The following is a 9,630-nucleotide window of genomic DNA, read 5'->3' as shown; positions in this document are numbered from 1 at the left end:
GTTTATTGAATTTTACGTATTCTAACGAAAACCATTCTATGCGGAGCATTCCGTCACTGATTAGCTTTACAGATGCACATGATAATCTTGGATTATGGGATACCAAAGGGGTCGAACTTTAACTTCTGCTCGACCAGAAAAAAATGCTGGCCAGCAGTAAATGCTGCTCGACCAGCAAAATGCTGCTCGAGCAGCAAATTTATGCTCGACCAGCATTTTTTCTGCTCGTGCAGAAAAAAACTGCTCGACCAGCATTATTTTTAGATTATGGCATTAGCCAATCAGAACTCTTGTTATATTTGCCTTTTGGTGCGAAACTGGTTTGTTTGGAAAAAATGGCTGCTGCCATGATGGTGCCTTTTTCACATCTTCTGCAAGTTTATGTGACGACCTGTTTAAAGTTTAACATTGACACGCGGTAAGTGCTTTATATTTTGGCTGCAAACTAGTCGATCAAAAATTGTTGCCATTCGCTTAATAAGAAAATCGATCATAAATGTCTAACGGCTGTTAAAACTTTTGCGAAAATCACGACGATGACTGATAAGAATTGCTCAATGGGTGCGCAAGTGTAGGTTCTCTGTTTCTATCGATTTATTTTCTTAATGATTCTAATAATTGCTTCCGTCACAGGTGCCGATTGCCTGTGATTGTGCCTTTCTGGTTAACATTGTTTACGTTTCTCGTTCTCCCCATACATGTCCTAACTTTTACAATTATCCAAAATATCATGTCTGTTAACCAGTTCTCAGTGCCCCAGATAAGCTGCGTATCTGCGTCTTTCACCCTATTAAAATGTTTAAAAATGCAAAGAAATACAATATCATGAGTATTGAAAACGCAACCAATTTGACTTTTACGCAAATTCGTCAAATTAACGATACAAAACTTCGATTAAAAATGATTTGCTCATTTTAGGTATTTTCTCTTGGAATTATTATCGTAACGCGGTGACGCTTACATTCAGCAAGCTCAGCAAACGGTCATAGTTATTCAAACGCTATGCGTTTTCAATCTGACCTAATTCGTCGCGCCATTGTGCATGTATTTGTAAAGCGTCTGTACTTTCAGTTTCTATTACAATGCGAATAAAAATAGCTAAGAGAGGTCGAAAGACGTCCGAGAATGTTGCGCCAATATATCAGCCGATCGCAAACTTTTTTGAATCAAGAAAGCAAGAGCCAATAAGTGCCGAATCATTCGTGTTATCGATTTTGTTAGAAACTGTGTATACAGCAGTTGAGTTGACATCCAAAAAACATGATGGAAAGTCTGTGACTTAACAAACCTGTCAAAAGTATAAAAAGGCATGTCATTGGTTAGAAATTGTCGACATTTTTTAAAGTTTATATCATGGACAGTTTAAAGGATTAAAGATATTAGGAAACATCAGTTTATTAAAATTTATGATGATAGTTTACAGTTCTATTGAATCAATACAAGTGTGCAGCGTCAACGGAAGTAAATCAGCAATTATTTTAAGGTATGCATTTTATTACTCATTTCACTCTATATGAAGAAGAATGAAATCACCCTATTTTTCAAAATCAATGGTTGAAAACCCTATTTCCCAAATAATTATCTGGGGCACTGAGTTCTCGAGGACTTTTCTCAATTTCAATGTAAATTATTTTCACCGAGGCCAATTAGCTTGTTCAAAGCTAACAACAGGTAAAATGTGAGTTGTGTCTGAATTACAAGTTGTTTAATTTTTCATAATTGAAATGTTTACAATTTACTATTTATTGAATAACTTGGCAGTGGATAATTAAGTTCTGGGATGTTATTTTCAGCTCTGAACTGCGAAAAAATTGCATAATAATAACATTGGTGGCACTATAATGAGTTACCTTCATCTGTCCTTCCATTTAAATGTCCCTAAAGCAGACTTCCCAAACTTTGCAGAAAGAGTTTAGGCATTGTTTTACACACTCATTTTAACCATGGCATGCTATTGTACAACATGTCTTGACGGAAATAATTTCGATAAAAAATATTTGCAGGAAATAATTTTTCCATTGCGAATCGTTTGTATCTTTTTATCTTTATTCTGAAATGCCCCTCTTAAGAATAATGTCATGTATAACTGGTTTAGAATTAAGGATGATGATATGTCCTAACAGCATTTTGTCATGTCATTTACTGTACTTCTTAACCTACATGTATTTGAATATTCAGTCCCCATATAACTACGCCCATATGTTGTGGACATTTTCATACAAGAATACAAACAGGAATATGTATTGGAGTTGCTGTATAAATTGACAGTCAATCGGAGGGTAACAGGTTTATTTTAACCAGATGTGAGGAACTAAACGCAATTTGCAGGGAAAAATATATATCCCTTAATACCACTTAAGTATATTTGCATCAAAGGAGCTCTGGTGTCGTGAGGTTGAAGAAACTAGTGTTGAATCTAAAACATTAAGCATCATGAACTCAAAAGTGAGAAGCCAAGTCAGACACCGCTAAATGTAAAAAAATCTGTCAGATGTTTGGTCTGACAGGCTAGGAAATTCTGTCAGACTGAAGGATAATTTTTGGATTCTACTTATTAGCATACCTGATAATAGCATATTTATGTTATTAGCATATAGAATGTCAAAGCACAGATTAATTCTTATATTTTAATGTATTTTCTTCTATTAATAGCATAATTTTTAACCCCAATATTCAGAATTCACTTAAAGTCTTTATAGCATATAGAACATTCTCAGAATGCCAAGAAAATATGCTTTAAATCTGCTAAAAAATGCTCAAATGCAAATGCAAATACCTTAGAATACAATTCCATTTGATAAATAGTTATCTTAAACATCAATCATATACAATGTTGCATTTACATTTCACTTTGACGATCAATTATTAACAGATTTGACTTATTGTATGCCCCCAGTTGCTATATTTATGCTAAAATGTGTGTTCCTGTTAATAGCATATTCCTGTTATTAGCATAATTTTTGCTGACATGGTATGCTAAGAACAGGAATCCACTGTAGCAACATATTAATCAGGTATTATGGTTTGAATCCGTGAACTATTATTTTAATGGTGAAAGAAAATCTCCATTGCGCGTTTTCAAAAATTCCTAATCAAGCTTGGTAAAAGAACACACAGAATAGCAAAATATTACAGCGCCAAGTTCCGGGTAAAAATGATTGATATTTTTTATATTCCGTAAAGACAAATGCCGCATCATATCCTATGGGTGATTTAAAAATAATGAAGCCTAAATAAAACATGCATTTATTTTCATACCATTAAGCATGTTTGAGTTCTTTTTCTATCTTACAGAAGTGTTTCCATGTGATTAACTTAAATGTGAAAATTCTTCTCAATAACTTGCTTCATTAACAAAATATATTGAACAATATCCTTAAAATTGCCCCAAGTGTACTGGTTTTGCGTGACATTTTTTGTAAAAGGCAATTTTCAATTTTATACTTCAATAAAACTTTCAGAAATATAAGGTATTGCCAGATTTGTTTGTTTGGATTAAGCTTCAACACCTTGTTTCGGAGGCATTTTTCTGTATATATATGACTAAGTTACACAAAGTTAAAGCAGGTTTTCATCCGGGGATTCGAGAAAATATCATAACACATTCTATTTAAAAGGTAGATTCTAATTGTTTGTATTATACATCAGCGGCTCGACTAGAGCCAATCAAAAGACTTGCTGGAGTCTTCAAGCCTCATTCGGTTAATTTAACTCAGCGTTCATTGCTACACTTTTGACTCATACACAAGATGGTTTGTGCTTATCGTGATTCGCGTATGCGGTAATGGATACAGTTCAGCAATGCGTCCGAGTGGACGCACATATTTCAAAACGATGCGTCTATTTCGATATTAATTTGTGCGTCATAGACGCGAGACGCACATGTAGATTATACCCTGGAATAACTAAATCAACAAAAGGTTACCAGACAACAACTTTTGAATGACCCACGTACATTTGTTCAAAACACATTAAATTAAAAATTAATATTTATTATAATGTGATACATTGTACTGGTTTAATTATACCTCTTAGCATTGAAGTGCAATTTTATGCCTGGGACTTCCAAAATTTAATGCTTACAAATGGCTAACATGAGAAGGCTGCAACTCCAAGGTCAAAGTCGCACTTACAGGTCAATAGTCAAATATGGCTATTAACAGGTTGTGTTTGACATAAGCGTAGTTTTGCGACAAAAGTGAAATGTGGGGGCAAACTGTGCCTTATGAACACGTCTTGTTTTTTTTAGGTCTATCATATTTTTCTTTTACTAAGTCATGCCTTTTATCAGGTAAATTTGTGTCCGTGAACTCATATGAGCTCTTAAGGGCCATCATGGCCCGCTTGTTATGTTAAATAGCTACTTTATTTCAAAAATCTGTAAAATTGATAATTTTTAAATGTGTGAAAACAACACAGACTTCAATTGGTATTAGTCTTATTAAGTCTACAACAAACATTTGACATTTTGCAATACATGTATAGCAAAACCATAATTTATATTTAATGAAATTTATATAATACAGTTTAGAAAATGTCAATATGTGTGTCACACAAATAATAGAACATACATTATGCCACAGTGGATGATTGGTGTTTGAGACGCAGTTCGTAGTTCGGAAGACGCGCAAAAGCAACTCACAAAGTGTTGATTAGTTTAGTGTTTATTTTCATAAAGTACTCAATTAACAGCAATAATAACAATTATCTTTAGATAACACAGTTCTGACACACAGTATTAATTGTTTAGTTAAATTAATGTTTGTTTAGAAGCAATGTTTTCTTGTTACGTTTAATGCAATTTATATATGTATCACAGAATAACACAAAGTCAAGTTAACAAGGACTTGACACATTTTTATCCCCCGCCAAAGGCGGAGGGATATAGTTTTGGTGTTGTCCGTCAGTCTGTCAGTCTGTCATCTGTTAGTCCGTCCATCACAAACTTTTCAGGTCTATATCTCAGAAACTATAATTATAAGAATTTGCATCATGAAACTTAATGAATTTATAGATATCAATGAGGAGAAGTGCCGTGATAGAAGAACCAGTAACCCTACACTTTCTTAAATAAGGGTTATTGCTCTTTGTTGTTTTTGTATGATGTAACTTTTCAGGGCTATATCTCAGACACGATACAAGATTTCAACATGAAACTTCATGGGCGTATAGATATTAATAAGGAGAAGCTCTATGCACAAGAACCATAACCCTTTACTTTCTTAAATGAGAGTTATTATTGCCATTTGTTGTTTTTGTATGATGTAATTTTTCAGGGCTATATCTCAGATATGATACAAGTTTTCAACATGAAACTTCATGGGCGTATAGATATTAATAAGGAGAAGCTCCATGCACAAGAACCATACCCCTACACTTTTTTAAATAAGAGATATTGCCCTTTGTTTTTTTGTATGATGTAACTACAAAAAGTAAGAAAAGGCACAACCCTACAAATAAGCTTTAATAAGTTATTCACCCATCAATAAACAAATTTATTTGGTGGGGGATATCAATTAAACGAATTTTCTTGTTGTTTATATTATAAAAGTGAGGACTTCATATAAAATTTATTTATCAAAATGAAGACTTGCCCTAAATTAGTTGTTTGCAAATAAGAATTTTCCCCAAAAATCTTTATATAATTTAAAGTGAGGACTTAAGACACACAATTCATTTGATGAAAATAAAGACTTGTCCTACAATTTTTTTTTTGGAAAATAATAATTTTCTCAAATAAATGTGAGAACTTGATACACAATTCATTTGATCAAAATAATACTTTTCCTTCAATTACAATGTAGTTTTTTTTTTGTTAAATAAGATTTTTCTCAAAAACATTCTAATCAATCAAAAATGAGGACTTTACACAGAACTTATTTTATTATAAAAGTGAGGACTTGACACACAGATTGATTTTTCATAAAAGTGAGGACTTAATGCACACTTCATTTTATCAAAATGATGATTTCCCCTTTAATTAGTTTTTTCAAAATAAGATCTTTAAAAAAAAAAAGTATTTGCAATCAAAATGAGGACTTTACACAAAACTTATTTTATTATAAAAGTAAGGACTTGACACACATATTGATTTATCATAAAAGTGAGGACTTAATGCACACTTCTTTTTATCAAAATGATGACTTGCCCTTCAATTAGGTTTTTTGAAAAAAGAACTTTCTCAAAAAAATTATTTGCAATCAAACTGAGGACTTTACACAAAACTTATTTTATTATAAAAGTGAGGACTTGACATACAATTGATTTATCATAAAAGTGAGGACTTGATACACACTTCATTTTATCAAAATGATGACTCCAGTTTTTAAAATAAGAACTTTCTCAAAAAAATTCTTATCAATCAAAATGAGGACTTTACACAAAACTTATTTTATTATAAAAGTGAGGACTTGACATACAATTGATTTATCATAAAAGTGAGGACTTGATACACAATTCATTTTATCAAAATGATGACTTGCCCTTCAATTAGGGTTTTTGAAAATAAGAATTAACCTCCAAAAACTCTTTATTTCATCAAAATGAGTTCTTAACATACAATTCTTGGCAAGCATGTCTTATGAATCATTTCCTGAATACAATAATTAGATGGACACTGGACAGTTATGTAGATTGATGTTGTGATTAAGCTTTCGATTTTGTGATGCAGGAGATGATGCCAATGATTCACCATTAGAAGATATGACGGTAACAGTGGTCCAGAACTTTGCTCAACCAGAGTTCCACCAACATTGCAACATGCACACAACCAGCAAAACATACCAAGGTACTTGGGAGAGAAAATATTTGGTGCTCATATTCAACCATTCTTGTAAAACTTCAACGCGGACAAGTTTATGGAAGTTGTGACAAAGGATTGCTCTCTTCTTGTGAAACAGCTGGTAAGGCTGGTGATGCCCCAGATGCACTAGAAGACATTAATTTTTAGCTTGTCTATTGTATATGGAATATATATAGTGGAGCTATCCTACTCAACCCGGGATCGGCTTCCCGTAAGCGTAAGCGTGCAAATGTTAAAGTTTGCGTACTACCCCAAATATTTCCTATGTCCCTTGACAAATTTCTTAAATATTTTGCATACTTCTTTACCAACATGACCCCAACTTACAAACAAGAGCAGACAACTGTATCACTCATTTTATAAGAATAATGGCCTTTTTTCCACTTAGAATATGCATATTATTAATAACTCTATGTAAAAGTTTGCGAACCACCCCAAATATTTCCTATGTCCCTTGACATATTGCTTTAATATTGTGCATACTTCTTTACCAACATGACTCAAATTTGACCCTGCCTTGGGGGGTCAAAAAATTGAAAATTTGCTTATTATATAAGGCCTATTTTGTGAAAACTTTAAAAATCTTTACATCCATAACCATTGGGCCTAGGGCTACCAAATTTGGTATGTAGTGACATCTAATAGTCCTCTACCAAGTTTGTTCAAATTATGCCCCTGGGGTCAAATTTGACCCTGCCCTGGGGGTGTCAAAAATCGAAAATTTGCTTATATAAGGCCTATTTTGTGCAAACTTTAAAAATCTTCTTGTCCTAGCCGTATGGCATAGGGCTACCAAATTTGGTATGTAATGACATCTTATGGTCCTCTACCAAGTTTGTTCAAATTAAGCCCCTGGGATCAAATTTGACCGTTCCCCAGGGGTCACAAAATTGAACATATGCTTATATTGGGCCCATTTTGTGCAAACTATAAAAATCTTCTTGTCCATAACCATTGGACCTATTTCTACTAAATTCGATAGGCAGTGACATATAATAGTTCTCTACCTAGTTTGTTCAAATTATGCCCCTGGGAACAAATTTGACCTTGCTCCAGGGGTCACAAAAATGAACATATGCTTAAATAAGGCCTATTGTGTGCAAACTTTAAAAATCTTCTTGTTCTTAATTATAGAGCCTAGGGCTACTAAATTTGGTATGTAGTGATATCTAATAGTCCTCTACCAAATTTGTTCAAATTATTTCCCTGGGCTCAAATTTGACCCGGCCCCGGGGGTCACAAAACTGAACATATGACGTTTACCAGTGGAGATTACTGCGGCCGTTTGGCTGTGACCAACAACAACATCAACATCTTGTAAACATGAGATAAAACCCTGTAATTTAGTGCCATTTTAGGTCAGATGGTGACTGCTTACAAAGGCATTGAAGTAAGAACATATGTGTTATGAATGTTTTTCTTACAAACTGAAAAAAGTCGGGTTTTATTTAAATATGTTGAAAGTGACCATATATCTGGATGAAAATATTTTGGATGACATGTTAATTTCATGTCTTTTTTGTAGTGTTAAAACCAGTTTAATAATATATTATTGATTTTAAAAACACAACTTCCATGAACATAATTATTTCAAGAAAAGTCAATATATGATACTGCAAGGTAAACTCAAACTTTGTATCCAAGAGAAGGTGTTGAAATTAATGAAGTGCAATGTTCTTAACTATCGTATATGCTGCTTTTTAATAACTAATGATTCATTGTTCCATTTGTGAATCGTGACTCATGAATTGTGGATATGATTGTCAATTGCTCAACAATCCATATATATTTCTGACCATTTTATAATTTTCTTAATATAAGTTATGAATTGATCTTAGAAGTCAAATGTATTACTTAATTAAAAACATTTATAAATATAAAGAAATAATCTTTAGATTATCATAATATTCTCATGCCTGTTGGTCTAAGGGATGTGTGGGTTGATGAGCAATTTCTCCTTTTATCACAATTATTTCTACCCTACCTGATCATTTCCTTCATATTCCATTTTAATTTAATTGACATCTGCAACCTCTTTCAAATTGGGAAAGTCCAAAATGTGTCGTTTGGTAAAGGTTTAAGGCATTTTCATTCCTATGGGTCTTGAGAATCTGTTTCAAATCAAATGCGTAGATTTGATCGTCGGCGTCTAAAAATATGTGAAATAGAAAGAACGACAATATCTTTTGGAGAGATAAATGTACCTACGTTATAAGCAAAGGACCTGTGCAACAATTCCCGGGCTTTTAAGTCTGTTTAGTTAACACGCTAGTAACTTTTTCCATTTATAAAAATGCTCACCCTTCCAACTTTAAACCCCCAGTGGGACGAGGGATAGAAAGAGAAAGTCACATGCATGAGTACATTTCAACCCATGCGCATTGCACGTTTTTTTTCGCAAAGAAAAAACAGTGGAGCGATACAGGGCTATCATGGCCCTCTTGTTTTGAATATACAGTTATTATATATGACTTATTACTTATTAAAGATCTTTGCTAAAAGAATATACAAACAAGACTTAATATCTCGGCTATCAAAACTGATTTATATAGTTATCATTATAGTATTCAGATATTACATACTGATATCCATACACAAATTCTGGCATTCATTTATTTTCCTTGTCTTGACACTTTCTTCCAACAAATAACCACTTACTGTTAGATCAGCAATATTCGGACAGGTAAACTCTATCTAAAACCATGGTAAAGTCTAACCCCATTATTGCAGTTTATGGTTTATGTATAAATATGTGAAGTACATGTATGATTATAAAATTAAGAAATTTAGAAGCACAAGATAATGTATCACTTGTGACCAACCAATAG

Source organism: Dreissena polymorpha, chromosome 1 (genome assembly GCF_020536995.1).
Source record: "Dreissena polymorpha isolate Duluth1 chromosome 1, UMN_Dpol_1.0, whole genome shotgun sequence".
NCBI lineage: Eukaryota > Metazoa > Mollusca > Bivalvia > Myida > Dreissenidae > Dreissena > Dreissena polymorpha.
This window is presented reverse-complemented; position numbering follows the sequence as displayed.